Source organism: Sebastes umbrosus, chromosome 3, assembly GCF_015220745.1.
Source record: "Sebastes umbrosus isolate fSebUmb1 chromosome 3, fSebUmb1.pri, whole genome shotgun sequence".
NCBI lineage: Eukaryota > Metazoa > Chordata > Actinopteri > Perciformes > Sebastidae > Sebastes > Sebastes umbrosus.
In genome coordinates, this window is record NC_051271.1 from 23,199,232 (window position 1) to 23,216,141 (window position 16,910).

Genomic DNA, 16,910 nt, shown 5'->3' on the forward strand with positions numbered 1-16,910 from the left:
GACATCTGCAGTGTGTTATCAGAGGGGTCTGAGGAGATGCAGGGATGAAGTTGCAAGGATGTTTTCAGCACCACTCTGTTGAGTAGGGCTGCACAATTAATCACAATTTGATTGAAATCACAATATGGCTTACAGCAATTTTCACTATATTTGTTAAAGGCAAAATGTGTGTCAAAATACCATTTTAAATTAAATATTGTGGTGCTGCAGAGATGTCCTGGATTACACATTATATTCTATAGAAAACATCTTTGTTTGGTACAGATCCCCACAAAAATCACACCATAATCCCTTTAAATGTTCTTCAATGAAAATGAGAATAATGATGTAAAAATGATCATTCCCTTTTATAATGCAAATGATATCGCAATTACATATTTTTTCAAAAAACATGCAGCCCTAGTGTTAAGAGATAGTGTGCATGTGATAGTATATCGCCACATGATATCAGTATATAAAGATGAGCAGACTGATGGTGTGTCCAACATGGACCAAAATGTTTGATTAGTTCTATCAATTAAATAGTATCTTCCAATTGATCATATAGTACAGTACATAGTTGTCAGGAGACCCAGCTTTAAAAATACATATTTTCATCTCTTTGGTAAATATGTAAAATTACAGTGATATTGATTTTTGATTATATTATTTAGCCCTCATTTGGTTGGGCACTTCCACAGTTCTTTCCACTCACTGCACATAGCTATATGGACCATTATAATCCCTGTAGTCCATTGGCATGTACCACTAGAGACAGATAAAGATTTGGTTGTACACTTCATCCAGCCCTTAATAGGGCCTCAGTGCTGGAGGACAGGGCTGCTGGTAGACCGGAAGAAGGAAAATATTGAACTCTGAAGGTCCTCCTCTGATGGCTGTAAAGGGAGACTGAGGACACAATCCATGCTGGTCTCGAGTCCTCTCAGCTGAGGGAAAAGGCATTTACAGTATACACCACTGTGGCCATAAGCCACTACTTTTGTCTGTCTGTGGCTGACTGGAAACAGTCGTCATTTGCAATGTAATATGTACGCAACAAATATGACGGCGGTCGAAGGAAAACAAAGCCATAGCTCATTGATTAAGTAGAGGATTCATTAAATCTGCTTAGCAAGTGGAACAGAGAACAAACACTCACTTTCTGTTAAACCCCCTCCCCACATGCTTGAAGAAACAAACAAACAAGCAAAGTGACCAGGGTGAAACAGAGGGCTTCTTGTGCAGCATTAGCCTCTTAGGCTAACTTAGAAAAAATTACTGGACCGTGTCCTGGCTGCCACAACGACGCAGCTCTCCATTTGGAGCGAGCAGCCTACTGTTGTGTGATCTGCCACAGCTTGAAAATGGATTGCATGTGCCATTAATTATTCAATGTCCATTACAAACAAATAACCATTAAATATTCATCTCTGTGCTACTACAATAGTTATCCTTACCGGCCCACTTTTGTCCCAGACACAGACTATCGTTATTGTGATATACATAGGCGTATCAGTTGCATCGCAGCCAAACTGCTAACCAGTGTTTCAAAGTTAGCCTGAAAGTACCCACAAAGATGTTGGAAATCAGATCAGTACATTCCATTTTGTGATCATTTTATTAGCAGAGCTTTGCTTGAACACACTGAGTATGTTTTTGTTTTTCAGTTATTGAAATCTTTTATGAACCAAACTGGTGTTTAGGCCTTTGTTTCAAAACACAATAGAAGTGAACACGATTATGTCTCTTGTTTTCTTCTGGATATTTTTAGAGGGTAGTAAGCCTGAAATCACGCTGTTGCATCACAAAGGAAAACACAGCCACAAACACGAAACAGCCAGTGAGAGCAAAGCCCTCTGAAAGTTGGCAGTGCATAGTATTTTTGTGACACATGGTAACTACAGCACCAGTGTTTTGCAGCCTCACATAAATGAGATTATGTTATGAAATGTTGTAATGAACATCGGACTGATCTCTGTTTTGATTTTAAATTAGGGCTGTCAAAGATTACGCGATAATAACGTGTTAACGCAAATTTGTTTTAACACCACTAATTTCTCTAACGCATTAATGCAATAGATCTTTCGGAGGTTGTAGCAGGCTCAGTCTTAAATATGCTGGTGTCATGAAACTAGAAAAACCTAAGGAATCCATTGCTACCAACCACTTCATACTAGCTTGTCGGGAAGGGGGTTAAATAATGCTCCAAATTTGCACTAGATTTGTAGCTGTCATGGGTTCTATGGGTACCCACGAGTCTCCCCTTTACAGACATGCCCACTTACTTTATGATAATCACATGCAGTTTGGGGCAAGTCATAGTCAAGTCAGCACACTGACAAACTGACAGCTGTTGTTACCTGTTGGGCTTGAGTTTGCCATGTTATGATTTGAGCATATTTTTTATGCTAAACGCAGTACCTGTGAGGGTTTCTGGACAATATTTGTCATTGTTTTGTGTTGTTAAGTGATTTCCAATAATAAATATATACATACATTTGCATAAAGCAGCATATTTGTCCACTCCCATGTTAATAAGAGTATTAAATACTTGACAAATCTCAATTCTAGGTACATTTAATTTGCAATTAATCATGGACATTCTTGCGATTAATCGTGATTAAATATTTTAAGCGATTGCCAGCCTTGTTTGATATGTGTTATCTATCTTTATGTGACCGCAGTTTTGAGAGTCTTGAAAACATGAATTACACCAATCCCTCCGATATCTATTTTGGATATCTCATTGTCTCTCTGTGGTCCTTACAGCATTGTTTTAGAGTCCCACAAATCTATGTATAAACATAATGCATATGCACAAATACCATGCATGCATATGGCATTTCCCACACAAACTGGTATTTATAAAAGAAGCATGTGTGGTGAGAATGTGCGCACCTCATGCATACTTCAGACCAAGTGTGAAATGATAATGGCAAAGATGAGATTAAAGGTATGGAGAGAGACGTAGTCTTATAGTAAATCATAGTTTGTTCATTTTTTTGCCAATTCCCATCATTTGCGTTATTATTTTTTTAAATCTATACGGCAATCTGTAACATTTCAATCAAAGGTGCATTTATGAAGCTTAATTTTAAATAACATTTAAGAGTGGTGCATATTATCATTCTTTATATTTACATTCATGCCATTCTTAGGGGTGTAACGACACATCGATCTGGATTGACATATCGATTCAATGATCAACGATCCAATATCATTCCCACTTTATATTTATTCTTTTTATGAAAAAGAATAGATTGTTTTTCATTTCAACGTCTGGAAGAGCTCAGTAATGAAATTGTCAAATCATATTTTAGTGGCTTTTTGTGAGTTAATATAAAGGTAACTGATTGTGTTAAATGGGCATATGATGGCAGGCCCCTGAGTTGAATCAAAGAAAAAACGTATCATGGAAGACTTTGTCAGTTTCACAATGAATTGAATGCATAAAACAGAATCAGGCGTACGCACAGCTATAAATTTGAGTTTTATGCATTTGTCTCTTGGTGTCTTTGTCTACCTGTTGTCTCTGTTATTGCCACGTGGTCACCAGATCGCTGTCTTGCAACATTTGTAAGTAAAAGCTGTATCAGAACAATGCAGATAGTTTTGGAAGGCGTCAGGTCCAGCTTTTGTCTTAACTTTCAATCGCATACACTGTTCCTTTCACAATCTCTTGTTTGTCATGTAAACTAGATATTGCCCTGCATAACTTTCCATGCAGATTCTTGAGCAATGGAAGTGCTTTTCAGAGTGCAGTAAGCTGTTGTTTATACCAACACACACCCATTCACAGTCTCAAAATGAAGTTGAAGTTGATTGTTTAGCTGCCATCTTGTAAGCTTCTCTAGTCCCGGGGTATAAATGTTCAACAAGCTCATTATGTTATTGGTTGTAATATATTTACTGGTGCATAATGAAGTCATTTAAATTTTTTCCATACATGCAACGTTTGCCTCGTGAATGGCGCTACGTGCTGACTATGCACAAAATGTTTGAATTCTGATATTGTCATTGTGTCCTTCTTTAAACTTAGTTTGTTGCCTCAGTGGACCGCTGAGATTGTTGGCTTGAATTGGTAGGTTCAGGGCTGATATGGAGCATTTTGTAAACAGATGTGTCTCTCTTTGCCTGGTGCAGCTGTTTGCCGTCCTGTTTGCCAAGTCCACCAGCAGCTTGTCGGCTCACAGTGGAGAACTGGTTCTCATGCATACTTGGTTTTCCTGTTTGAAACTGGGAACCGATTCTGAGTTGTTTCTGTTGGAATATGATTTTGCTGAGTTGTAAAATGATCCTCTTGTGCTATTTGTCACCGTGCCAAGTCGAACAGTTTCAAGTGCAGCTATTATTAAATGCAGATGACGGAAACCTCTCAACTATTTGGCAAGGCTAATTGTACACATCATCATGTGTTTTTTTTCCATTAGTGATTGTCATATACATTGATGTGACATAGATTCAATTTCGAGACGGTATTTTCTTCAATCAAAACGTCTCACATACTTGCTTTACATTGTTTCTCGTGTTTCAACTGTTCAGCTAATGACACCAGGCAGTAAAAATAGTGTGTGTCATAAGGCTGCTTTCTATTTCCAGAGTGGAGTTGTAGTCTGTTCTGGACATAAAACAGGGCTGGTAGGAGAACACAGATGGCCAAAGATGGTCTACATTAACCAGACAAAGAGGCTGTAGAGGTCTCTGTTCCCATCAGATTGGTGTGTGTGTGTCATTTTGAAAAGAAAAAAAAAGGACAAACAGAAGTTGGGCCAAATTTATGATAATGTGCATTCCCTGAATTCTTGCAGAGCAGGGGAAACTGCTTCAAGGCTAATGTTGTAGGGCTATAGATATGTATGCAGTGACATGCAGGCTGGGATATAGCGCAACGGCAATCAATAACGTTGTCATCATTGTTGAGGAGAGTGAAGAAAAGGCAAACGGGATGAGAAAGACTGGAGTGCTTCTCAAAGCAACACCATTAGGCAGCCTCCAGTGAGAGCAGCTCTCTGTTCTCTCCCTCTTTCTTTCCGTTCCCAGTGCTTCTTGGCAGGCGCAGACAGCAGGAATGTGAGGTTGCTCTGTGCTCCTCTTTGCTGGTCTTGCTGGGGCCGTGAGCGCCTGGTCCTGGGCTCCTGCTGCTGCTGCTGGTCGTTCAGCTTTGGCTAGGATGGGCTGGACTGCACTGCACTGCACTGCAATGCAATGTAATGCACTGGCCGATTGTTGTTTCTGCAGCAACGGGAGGGAAGAGGAGCCGCTCCCTGGCGCCCCAGCAAGGCATGGCCGCCCCTTCCTGTGTGAGGCGCTGATGGCTACCAGATGGCGGTTGAGGAGAGAGGAGGAGGGGTCCTATACTCTCCCTCTTTTTCTCTATTTATCCTTTCTGCCTTTATATTGTTCTTTTCCTGCTTCTCTCTTGCAAAATCTTTCTTCACCCCATCTTTATCTTTCCTTGCCCCCTTTTGCACGAACAAGCTAACTGTACTTCTAATAAAGGAGGATGAAAAGGGAGAGTGATGGTGAACCTGATGTTGCTGCTGGCATCCAGGCTTTATACACCAAGTTGTGTTTCTCTAGGTGTTACATACCCTGAGACACAAAAAGATGACTCACTTGTGATCAGTGACTCACTGAAGAATTGTATACTTTGAAAGCATGACGCATGCTCTCTTTAAATGTAACATTTTAAACATTAAGCTTTATTGTCACCATAGCTGCAATCACCATAGAAGTCTGCACACACACCTGTTAAGCAGGAGCTGAGGTGTATATGTGGTGCTTGAAGTCATGAGAACTGAGCTGGGTGGCCTCACTCTGAAAGCCTGCTCCTCATCAACAGGAGGCCCTCTTAACTCATAGAGACCACTATCACCTCTTTAGCCGAGTCTCCAGGGTACATGCATGGTCACAAATGACTTAACACACCTACTTGATGAAATTAGCTCTAATGGCCTTGTTTTGAGGATGAACCATTTGTACTTTTGTGCAGCCTCTACCTCAACTAGCTCTACAGAGACATCAGATACATTGCATGCTAATATTAAATTACATCTTTTCGCCAGAAGATCAGCATGCTGCATTTAATCATCCTATCTTATCTTAAGAAGACTTGAAGTCTTTGGCTTAGAGATGAAAAATAAGTAATTATGTGCTACTATCGTAGGTTGTCTCATGAAACATGGTTACTAAGTAAGCTGGATATCTGAGTATTAGGGCTGCACAATTAATCCTAATTTTATTGAAATTGCAATATGGCCAACTGCAATTTTCAAATCGCAGGATGAGGAGGAAATCGCAATATTTGTTAATAAAGGCGAAATATGTGTCAAAATACCATTTTTAAATCAAATATTGTCGTGCTGCAGACATGCCCTGGCCTGCACATCATATTCTACAGAAAACATCTTTGTTTGGTACAGATCGCCGCAAAAATCACAACATAATCATTTTAGCCCTAATATGTTTTTCAGTTGTAAAAATGCAATATCAGTCAAAATAATCGCAATTAGATCTTTTTTCCAAAATCGTGCAGCCCTACAGAGTATAACAAGGGAAACCTGAGATGCAACTAATGATTATTTTCAATGATCTGATGATTTTATTCTTTATAAATCCATTGATTGTTTGATATATGTTAGAAAATAGTAAAAAAAAATTAAAATAAATATTGTTATGTTATATTTAAAATTTAAAAGATATTCAGTTAAATATCATAAGTAAGAAAATCAGGAAATATTCACATCTGGAACCAAAACAGAAGCTGTAGCCAATTTTTTAAATTTTTTTTTGCTTAAAGGTGAATTGAGCAATTAATTCATTTATCAAAATAGTTATTGATCTTGTTGATTGATTAATTGATTAATCACTTCAGCTCTAAAATTTGATGCATCTGTAAAGCCTTATTGAATTATCATTTTTTTAAACCAGCAGTTACACTTGACATCACAAGTTACATCTTGACTTGATGTTGTCAGTGTAAATATAATGTGCCGATTATTATATGATAACGAGAAGCTATTGCTGCCAGAGGTCTTGTGACCTGGTCTTTAAAGAACTTCCTCTTTTTGTGGGGTTGTTTACTTTTTAGATTTTTTTGACAAATTTTCCACTGTGTCAAAACTACTGGTTGTGTGCATAAGAATGAAATAGCAGATGCAAGACGCAGAGCAGCAAATGATTCCCAGAAGGCTGTGCAGACTTTCCCAGGGAAATGTTTCTCTTGAAAATGTCGGATGATTAGAGTGATCAGGTTTGCGGGAAGCGTTTGAAGGTAGAAATATGTGCGACTGTATCTGTTCACATTTAACTCCAAAGGTTCACCTGTCATTTCCCACACACACACACACACACACACACACACACACACACACACACACACACACACACACACACACACACACACATATGCAGCTGGCCCTCTAGCTATGTGGTGCTGTGAGATTTGACCCCAGCCGCTGTGTCTGCAGCCCCTTAATATAGCCCACTGCTGTCATGGTCCTTTTTGCCCCTCTTCCCTTGCTCTGCGCTGCGTGTGCACCAATATGTGTGCATGTTTGTCCCGGCCTTAGACGGGGGGTGTTGGGGTGTCAGCCTGGAGACTAGATGTGAAATATTGCTACCGACCTGTGTAATTTCCCAAGTTACTGTGACTCAGACAGGCCTGTCTGTATCTAATTGTCATTAATTTGTCTTTTTATATGGTATTCAAACATCTAATTTAGTTTCATGAATCGGTTTCTTTGTGTGTTTTAGAGTAGGGATCCTCAGAAGAAAGACGGATGGCTCTTTGCTATTCACCACTGGTCCTGTTGTGGCCACCGTCCCTGATTGCATTAGAGTTACTATGGTGCTGCCCGATATCTTTGGCCTGGCCTCAAGCCAGAGGACGTGGTTAAACTTGCACACATGTACACACACACACACACACACACACACACACACACACACACACGCAATGAGAGAGACACAGAGATGCAGCAGACCCCCGCTCTCAGAGAGTATTCGTTTCCAGCCTGATTGGAAGCTGAGAGTGTGGAGGACCTCCTCCACTTGTCCACCTACTTTCTTGGCATTTTGTCTGAACTTTCCCTGGCACTCTGCTCTTCTTTTTACGCGTATTGCCGGTGTGTCTTAGAAACCTGTGGAATATGTCTCCGCTCAGGCCCATGGCATTTGGATAACCAACTACTAACTGTTTGAAATCCAAGAACTCAAGGTCAGTAATTTGTATTACTTGACTTTAAGTTACATTTTTTTTTTTTTTTGGTAAGGAATACAGGTAACCAGTCATATTGGTAAATACTAATTGGTGAAAACGTTACAGCCTGTAAATTATCTTGTGTGGTGTGATGTCGTGGTACAGTTCTGTCCAACATTGTGTGAAGTTGCAAAGGGAATTTCCAACATAAGCCTTTTATGATCAGCAGGTTTACTTACAGGTGTTCAGTGTAACGGACACATTTGCACTTTTCAACATGTGTGTTACATATAATAACTTACTAAATAGTATAAGTTGCACTAGCTGCTCAGTAGTTGCGTTGAATTTGAAACATTTTTTATGATCATGATTAATTGCAAATTAATCACATTTTTTATCTGTTCAAAATGTACCTTAAAGGGAGATTTTTAATCCTCTTATCAACATGACAGTGGGCAAATATGCTGGCTTTATGCAAAGGTGGCTGTATATTTATTATTAGAAATGAATTTACAACACAAAACAATGACAAATATTGTCCATATTGTACTACATTTAGCATAAACAATATACTCAAATCATAACATGGCAAACTGCAGCCCAACAGGCAACAACAGCTGTCAGGTGTCAGTGTGCTGACTTGACTATGACTTGCCCCAAACTGCATGTGATTATCATAAAGTGGGCATGTCTGTAAACCCATTTTCAGGTCAAGGGACCCCTTTGAAAATGGCCTTGAAAATGTTTCCTTGCAAAAATTTAGCATAGGTTTGGAGCATTATTTATCCTCCTTCCCAACAAGCTTGTATGACATGATTGGTAACAAAGGATTCCTTGGGTTTTCTAGTTTCATATGATGCCAGTATTTTCACTTTAGCTTTAAAACTGAGCCCGCTACAACCTCCTAAATATCTATTACGTTAATGCATTAAAGAAATGAGTGTCGTTAAAACGAATTTGCGTCACGCGTTTTTATCGTGTGAACTTTGACAGCCCTTGTATTAAATATTAGAGACATCTGAAATCGGACCTTGTTTTTCTTTGGCCACTTCTTAAAACTTAACATTTTTTGCATGTGATTTGGTATGCGTTAGAAACGTAATATATACCACAGTCTATGTTCTACCGTGACTGTTTTACTTCTGAACTATTATGTAGACATTTGTCTGGACTGCACTGTCTGACTGCATACAGGCCAATAGGGGCTGAAAGGAGAATTGTTTAAGCCTCTCTCTCGTCAGCGGTCAAGGAACAGCGTGATCATGTGAACCAAGTCTGCCATGCCAAAGGAATGTGTTGAATTCCAACGATGCTGCTTTGACAAGTGCATGTGACTCAAGAGCAAGAGCTTAGATTGGCGAGGGCAGGAGAAGCAGATAGGGTGAAAACGGCAAAGGAGAGGGAGCAGGTAATCAAAAGAAAGAACGCAACGGATAAACGTATCAAGGTTGTGGAGGAGCAAAGCCTGCAACATTTCGACCTCCTTCTTATCTGGAAAAAAAACGGTATTAAAACTGAAAGGCTAAACGACAAGGAGATGTACTGTGGGAATTGTGTTTTGGGGAGTAACAACTCCTGAAGTCAGATGAGTCGGTCTTTATCTCTAGTACAGCCTTGGTTCTCATGGCGGAGAGTGGGCTGCCATCTGCACTCACAAACTGTCCCTCAGAGGGTGCACATTGAATAGGGCACTGTATGAACAAGGGCAATTAAGTACATTCAGGCTGGGAATCATTTTCAGCAAAGATTCCCATTGTATAAAGGAGCCTTAGTAATTGTGGTGTTAATGTATTAGTCAGGGAGCAACACTGAGTTTCAGTCAGTGTACTTCTTTAATAAACATAAAGACAGTCGGATACTTGTTCATTCAGAAGTAGCTGGTGACCAAGAAATCAAAAAGATCAGTTATTTTGTCATTTTCATGCATCAGTGTGACAGGAGTGTCATCCGATCTTTCTGTGAAGTAGGGAAGAAAACAGTTTTTAAATAGCTGGAAAAGAAAGAGAAATGTTTTTTTTTTTTTTTTAAATTGTATTGATGTGTTTACAAAATTAACAAAAAGTGGACCTGAGGGTTTAAGCACAATGCACGTAATGGATGCACAACCTCCATTTCTCCGTGTCCTGAGCTTAATGTTGTTTCCTACTCTGTAGGGTAATAGGTATTGATTGGTGACCTGGATTTTACCCTTGCCACCGCAAGCCAATGTGAGTGCATTTTCACCGTGCTGGAGGAGCAATAACTATGAATTACAAGAAAGTGAGAAAGCTACTTAAGTAATAGAGCAAATGTTGCCTGGTTTGTGATTTCACGTGCGCAGACTACATCTTTATCTCTGTCTTGAAGACGCCTTATTTGAACCTGATTTGTTTTGTATTGCTGTATATTTGCAATCCTTAACATTGGCATGGTTTATACAATCTGTTGTTCCCCTAATAATCAGATTAAAAGCCCAGTCAGAAGTAGAATACCTCATGTACATAACTTGTAAATAAACCTGACCATTTGGAATCAAATAGCATTTGGCATAAAGGAGGTGAATCAAACCCTTAATACTTTGTTTAACAGATTATCATGCAGCTGCTCACTCTGATTGTTCCTTTTTTATGATTATATAGTCTTTCTTTGCATAATTGAACCCTTTAGTTAAGTTGAATATTGCAGCTTTAAGTTCACATAGCACTCTGTCGTCTGTAGTTGTGTGCTTTTCTTGTGGTTTGTCCTTTTCATGGGAACCGGCTTTGGTTGAGTGATGTATACACATTTAATAACTTCTTAGTTGTGTTAATCATGGTGGGTTGCTCATTTGCTACCATTTGATTCTGCAGATAGACTATATCCTGATAAATGTGATGCTTCAGCAGAATACACGTTAAAGGAATAAAGATAACAAGCACTCACATACAGCACACATACAGTATATTGTAGGGCTTTCAATCGATTAAAATATTTAATCACGGTTAATCGCATGGTTGTCCATGATTAACTGTGATCAATAACAAATTAATCACACATTTTGTATCTGTTCAAAATGTACCTTTTAAAGGGGAGATTTGTCAAGTATTTAATACGCTTATCAACATGGGAGTGGACAAATATGCTTGCTTTATGCATATGTATGTATATATTTATTATTGGAAATGTGGTGCCCCAAACTGCATGTGATTTTGTGGACATGTCTGTAAAGGGGAGACTCGTGGGTACCCATAGAACCCATTTTCATTCACATATCTTGAGGTCAGAAGTTATGGGACCCCTTTGAAAATGGCCGTGACCGTTTTTCCTTGCCAAAATGTAGTGTCTATCGTTTATCTTCACTCTAGCTTTAAAACTGAGCCCACTACAGCCTCTGAAAGATTGATTAATGCGTTAAAGAAACTAATGGCGTTAAAATGATTTTGCGTTAACGCTGACAGCCCTATAGTATTGTATACATCAGAAGTATTCATCCTGCTGTCTCACTTTGGAAACACAAGGCACCTTATATAATAATTTTATTTAGCATAATTGGGTGGGAATCCTCTGTCAGATTGATATCAATTATTCAGAAGAAATAGCCTCATATACTGTAGCTGCAGCCATTGTTGCACATGGAGCAATGCACTGTACAGTAGAGTTGGGCTGTCCTCAACCAAAAAAAAAGATCAAAACAACCTATTATCTCATCATTATGAGGAAGGTTCAGTTTTGTGTGGTTTTGAGTTTTCTGGTGTAAAAACAGGGGGATGCTGTGATGAACGCTTTTTGGATTGGGAATTGGGGTAGGTCAAATAGGCCATTTCATTTTAAAGTACACAGATCCTTAAAAGCAGTTAATGGAGTATGGATATGTAGTCAGCAGTGGTTTCAAAACCTTCCTTTTTGGCCTCTCTGCAGGCAACAGTACATGCATTAGATGGCCATAGAACTTGAAATGCACGAATGTATAAATGTGTACAGAATCAGTTGAATAACACAATGGTTCAGACACTGAAAAGGTTAGGAATTGAACCTTTTGAGAGAAGCTGTGTGCGCAAAGAGATGGTGAGTGCAGGTGAGTTGAGTGCGAATGAGTGCAAGCTGTTAGAACAAATCTCCAGGCATGCAAGCACACACCCACAGAAGCCAGCCCACAACTAAAGAGAGAGGAAAACGTTCTAAAAATGCTGACATTGTTTTTGGGGCCGTGTGCGTAATCGCTTAGTGGGAAAAATGTTTTACATTGTTACATTTTGCCGCCTGTATCGGTGGCTTAAAATGAACGTGTGCGAGGGGATTCCACACATTCTTCACTTAACGTGAATCACTGTACGGGAATCGCATGAACACACATGCAGCACACAACCTCTGAGGTATGCGTTCACACCACGCACATTCCCTTTTCAACTGAAAGTGAAGCAGTATCATCTGAGTGTGACAACAGAGGGTGGAGGTGTGTACCAGTTTCAGGGGACTGGCAGAAAAAAGGAGGCGTGTCTTCTTGAACTTAACAAGCCTTGGCATGTTCAGTAGCTCGTAGAACAGGACACCAAACGTGGTTAATGCAACTACTAAGAATAAGGATTTTGTATTTCTGATCTAAGACAGACAACACAAAATGTCATGAATTCATGACAACATTCACCAATTCCCCATACTTTTTAGTTTCCTATTAATTAGATCATTTTCATTGGCTGGAATTAGGGCTGTCGCGGTGAAGGAATTTCCTCTACGGTGATAATGATTGGCTCAACAGCGAGCTATGCGGTATTATTGCATTTTTTTTTGGCAAATTACTTTATTTATCCTGATTTTAGTGCTGTATAAATAAGCTTTGTTGTTAGGCTATTATTAGGTATATTGTTGCTTTTTAAATGTTGAAAGATGACAGTTTTAAAACGAATAAAATACTTGTTTATTGTTAAATGCAGAACAAAGAAGGACAATGAGGCGCAGCGTTTTTGTCAGCTGCGCTTTGGTTGCATCTGGTTGCTATGATACGGAATATCAAAATGTTGGCACAAAGTACAGTACTTGCTCTGGATTGAAGGGAAGGCTGAAGCATGTAGGGAGGGGGAGGGACCCGCCGGTATATGTGTATTAATTTCTCCTCCGTTGTTGTTGTTGTTGTTCAGCACTTGTACCCTACATGTAGGATGTGACGGTTGCTCTTTGTGGAGTTTTACACAAAGTTAAACATTGTTTAACTCTCGGCAACCAGAAAAAAACACCGAAACGCAGTGGTCAGCGAAGAATAGACGCTCAGCGCCTCGTCCTGCTGCTGCCGTTTGTAGCATAGTATGAATACGCGGCGCTCCCATTGCAAAGAATTAAAAAAAGAAAAAAACGTTAACAACAGCGGTTGAGGCGGTTGCTTGCCACCCCCTGCGGTTTGCTTGTCAATATTGTGGTTATTGCGTCAGCCCTAACTGGAATAACTGCAAACCCAAATTGTACTTGCGTCTTGTTTCATCTCCTGTTTTCGCTGAGTAACCAGGTGCCTCTGTTTTGAATGCAACACCACTGGCAACACAAAAGTGCGTATCAGAGTCCATTTCCTTATCTCTGTGTATGGCATCTCAATCCATTTCCTAGTGGATGGACTCTAGCAAGAGAGGGGGCTAATTAGATCACGTCTAAGGCAACCTCTCACTGGCCACTAAATGTGATTTGGAATAATTTTCATTGGACTGATTGGATTAGACTGCTGCTGCTCACTGCACGGATAAGGATTGGGTTAGACACACACACACAGAGTGGACTAACGCAGTATTAACAAGGTACCTACTACTGAGCTTCTTTCATTTGATTGAATTGTAATCAATCAAAAAGCCTTAAAATATATAAGCTACACTTTCTGTTTCTTTATTGCTGCATAATGCATACAAAGAAAATACATTTGAGCATGGCCTAATAACCCAAACACTCATACATAAACACACATGCGCCCACACACTCACCCACAGATGCTTTTCAGGCCTGACTATGGAGAAGTCATCCATCTCACCATGCAGTGGTCCCCCTACAGGAAGCAGTGGGACCGCCATGAGTCTGCTGCTCAACCCACAACCTGCTGTAGTGTGAAACCTTCTGCTCCACTGAGAGCTGCAGGGCTGAGCCACTGCAGGCTCTTATTGAAACATTGCATGTAAAAATATCTCAGAAGGTCCATATTTATAATAACATAGATAGATCTGACTTGTGCATGTGCAGGAGTGAATAAAAAGCCACGCCGGGAATTCAAAGTGGGATGTTGCACTTTTTTAAGCACAGCTTGTTGAATAATGGCTGATATTTTTGGTCCTACCCACCTATCTTGGGCCAGCGTATGGTAGGTGTGCTGTAGTGTAGAAGCGGTGTGTAATGGGGGTCGTGGTGGGCAGTTGTTGCCAGGGGAGGTGGTGTGTTATTTTCAGTCCATTGTGTCTACTTCCTGTGGGTCAGGGGTTATTGGAGCAGGGTGTTGCAGACTTCACGGAGTGAAGAGGAGGGAAGGGAAGTCAGCAGGGCTGGCAGGAAAGTGGCCAGACTCACTCGACAACAGTGGCTGGTCAGACGCTTGCTTACCTTGCTTCTATCGCAGTGTTTCTCGTTTTTTATCCGTGCAAAGCTTGGACTCTTCAGAACCAGGTAAAGAGCCGTGAGTTGCATTTTAGTGATTGGTGAGCTTGTCATTTAGAAATACCGTTGTTGTCAACATTGTCAGCTTCTTTCTTTCAGCAGAAGAGACGGACTTAACTGTCAAACGATTATTCTTCAACATCAGTATGGAGACGTTTGTTTGAGATGATAGCACACCAAAAATATGGAAGACAGGAAGTGGACACTTACATAACTTTAACAGCACCTTAATGGTGGTGTTGTTTGGGGCATCGGGTTGTCAAGAACATCAATGTGATCCTTTAGTGAAGCATAGAGAAATGTGATGGCGAAATAGCCTTTAACCAAATGATAACAATGCAGTCTATGAATGACCCTAACTGTTAAAATATGATGGTATTTCTCTATTAAATCCTATAAAGAGAAATGAGAGCCCTGCCTACGCAAAGAAATGACCATCATGAGTGCGGCCACTTCCATCGAGTGCAGCGACGGCTCGTATGTGAGGAGAACTTTGACTTTGTTTTCAATATTGCATTTAAATAAGAAATCTTGAGGGCCACAGTAACCTGAAAGAGCGAGCAAAGTTCATTCTGTAAGCATGATTACTGTGTCTTCTCTCCAAGCCTTGGTTGTTCTGCAGTCATGTGTCACTTTTGTTTTTATGGTTAGCGGCAGGCTCAGTGCTGTGTTGTTGTGCACATACTGCATATTTTATTGGTTATTGTAACCTGCACCTGACAGTATAGAGATATAAAGACATCCAAAGCCCTTTTACCAGCTTGTCTGCAACTCACCCATTTGAGTGCTACATAATTAGCTCCACTCTGTTTCACTTATTAGCATTTTTTAAAAAGTATAAATAATACAAAAGTAGACACTGATTCCTACAGTTTTTTTTGTTTTCCTACAAATTATTATGACATGTAGTAAGGACACAGGATACAGTTTCTTTCAAAGTTGGGCCACGCCATATATATTAAAAAAATATTATGGCAGTGCTGTTCGCTGTAGACCCTTGAGTAGTGTTTCCAATGAACACAATTGGCAATGTTTGCAGGTGGGAAGCCAGAAATTGTGGCTCCACAATGCACTTGTCTTCAGCTATCAAATAGGCGATGGTGCTAGTTATATCCTTGCTCCTTTGATTCTTCTTATACAGAATGATAGCTACAAACATGGACATGTTTGATTGTTGGCTGGACTGCAGAGGGCCAGCCATACCAATGCAAAAGTGAGTGAGTGAAGTGTTTTAGTGGAAGTAGAGTAATGCTGCTGCATGTATACTTTAGATATGCAGTAGGTCGCTTAGTATCTTTTCAGAGGGTCAGCCTCTCACTCACAAATAACATCAAATTTCCTAACCATTTCCTCCAACGCAGGACTAACATTTTGTAAAAAAAACCTGCCGTATAATGTGAGCAAATTATCAACTTTGGTTATAGAGTTTTTCACAGTGCAGATGTGTTTCCCTCTCTGCTTTGTGCTTTTTTAGTATTTCGGTCTAGCATGTGTAGGATTCCCTTTAGTGAGTTCTGAGCGTCCAAAGGAAAGACTCACTGTGTAGTGACCTTGTTTGGGGGTCTGAATCCAGTCCCCCCTTTTCTGGACAACTCATTGCAGCATTAGATAAATGTTAATATAGAAGAGGTTCTAAAGTTAGCTCCCGACCGACCCCCAAACACAACCGCAGTGACAAAAGGAGGCAAAACAGGAAATCTTTTTGCCCAGAGTGTGTGTTGGGACCAGATGACCAGGAAGATAAAAAGCGCTAACAAAGTGGAAACTTCCACTAAGGGATGTTATTTTGCCTTGTGTGTGTTTTTTCTCTCCTATTCTGTGTTTCACAAAAGCCCCGTGTTTCCTGGAAAACACAGTCAGAGGTAGTTGGTTTAGTTTGGATGAGAAGGCTAACACTGTGAGAGTGCTGAACAGTTTCCTACATTTATACGTAACTACTGACGCTTCTGTGCTCCCTCAGTCATACATGATGTGAGCTCGTGTTAATGTTTAAACCCGTCTCTCTGTGAGTTAATGCTTTACCCTGTGAGCACGGTTTAAGTTTGAACCTAACCTGTCTGAAAGCTGTGTGGAGAGGCCAGGGGGGTAGCTGTTTTTATTCAGGGGGCTTATTGCTATTGGAGTCGGCAGATGTCAAATGTGGTTGGTATAA

At 40.1% G+C, this 16,910-nt stretch overlaps 1 protein-coding gene across 8 annotated transcripts in view; it reads left to right on the forward strand.

Moving 5' to 3' along the window:
• gab1 (GRB2-associated binding protein 1) overlaps positions 1-16,910 on the forward strand; it is a 69,013-nt gene that overhangs the window by 8,221 nt on the left and 43,882 nt on the right. The window contains exon 1 of one of the 8 annotated variants that reach the window (XM_037763924.1): positions 8,024-8,197. The exons of the other annotated variants lie outside the window; for them this stretch is intronic. The gene's annotated coding sequence lies outside the window, so the exon portion shown is untranslated. Of the gene's footprint in view, positions 1-8,023; positions 8,198-16,910 lie in introns of those variants that run through there. 8 annotated transcript variants of the gene reach the window in all.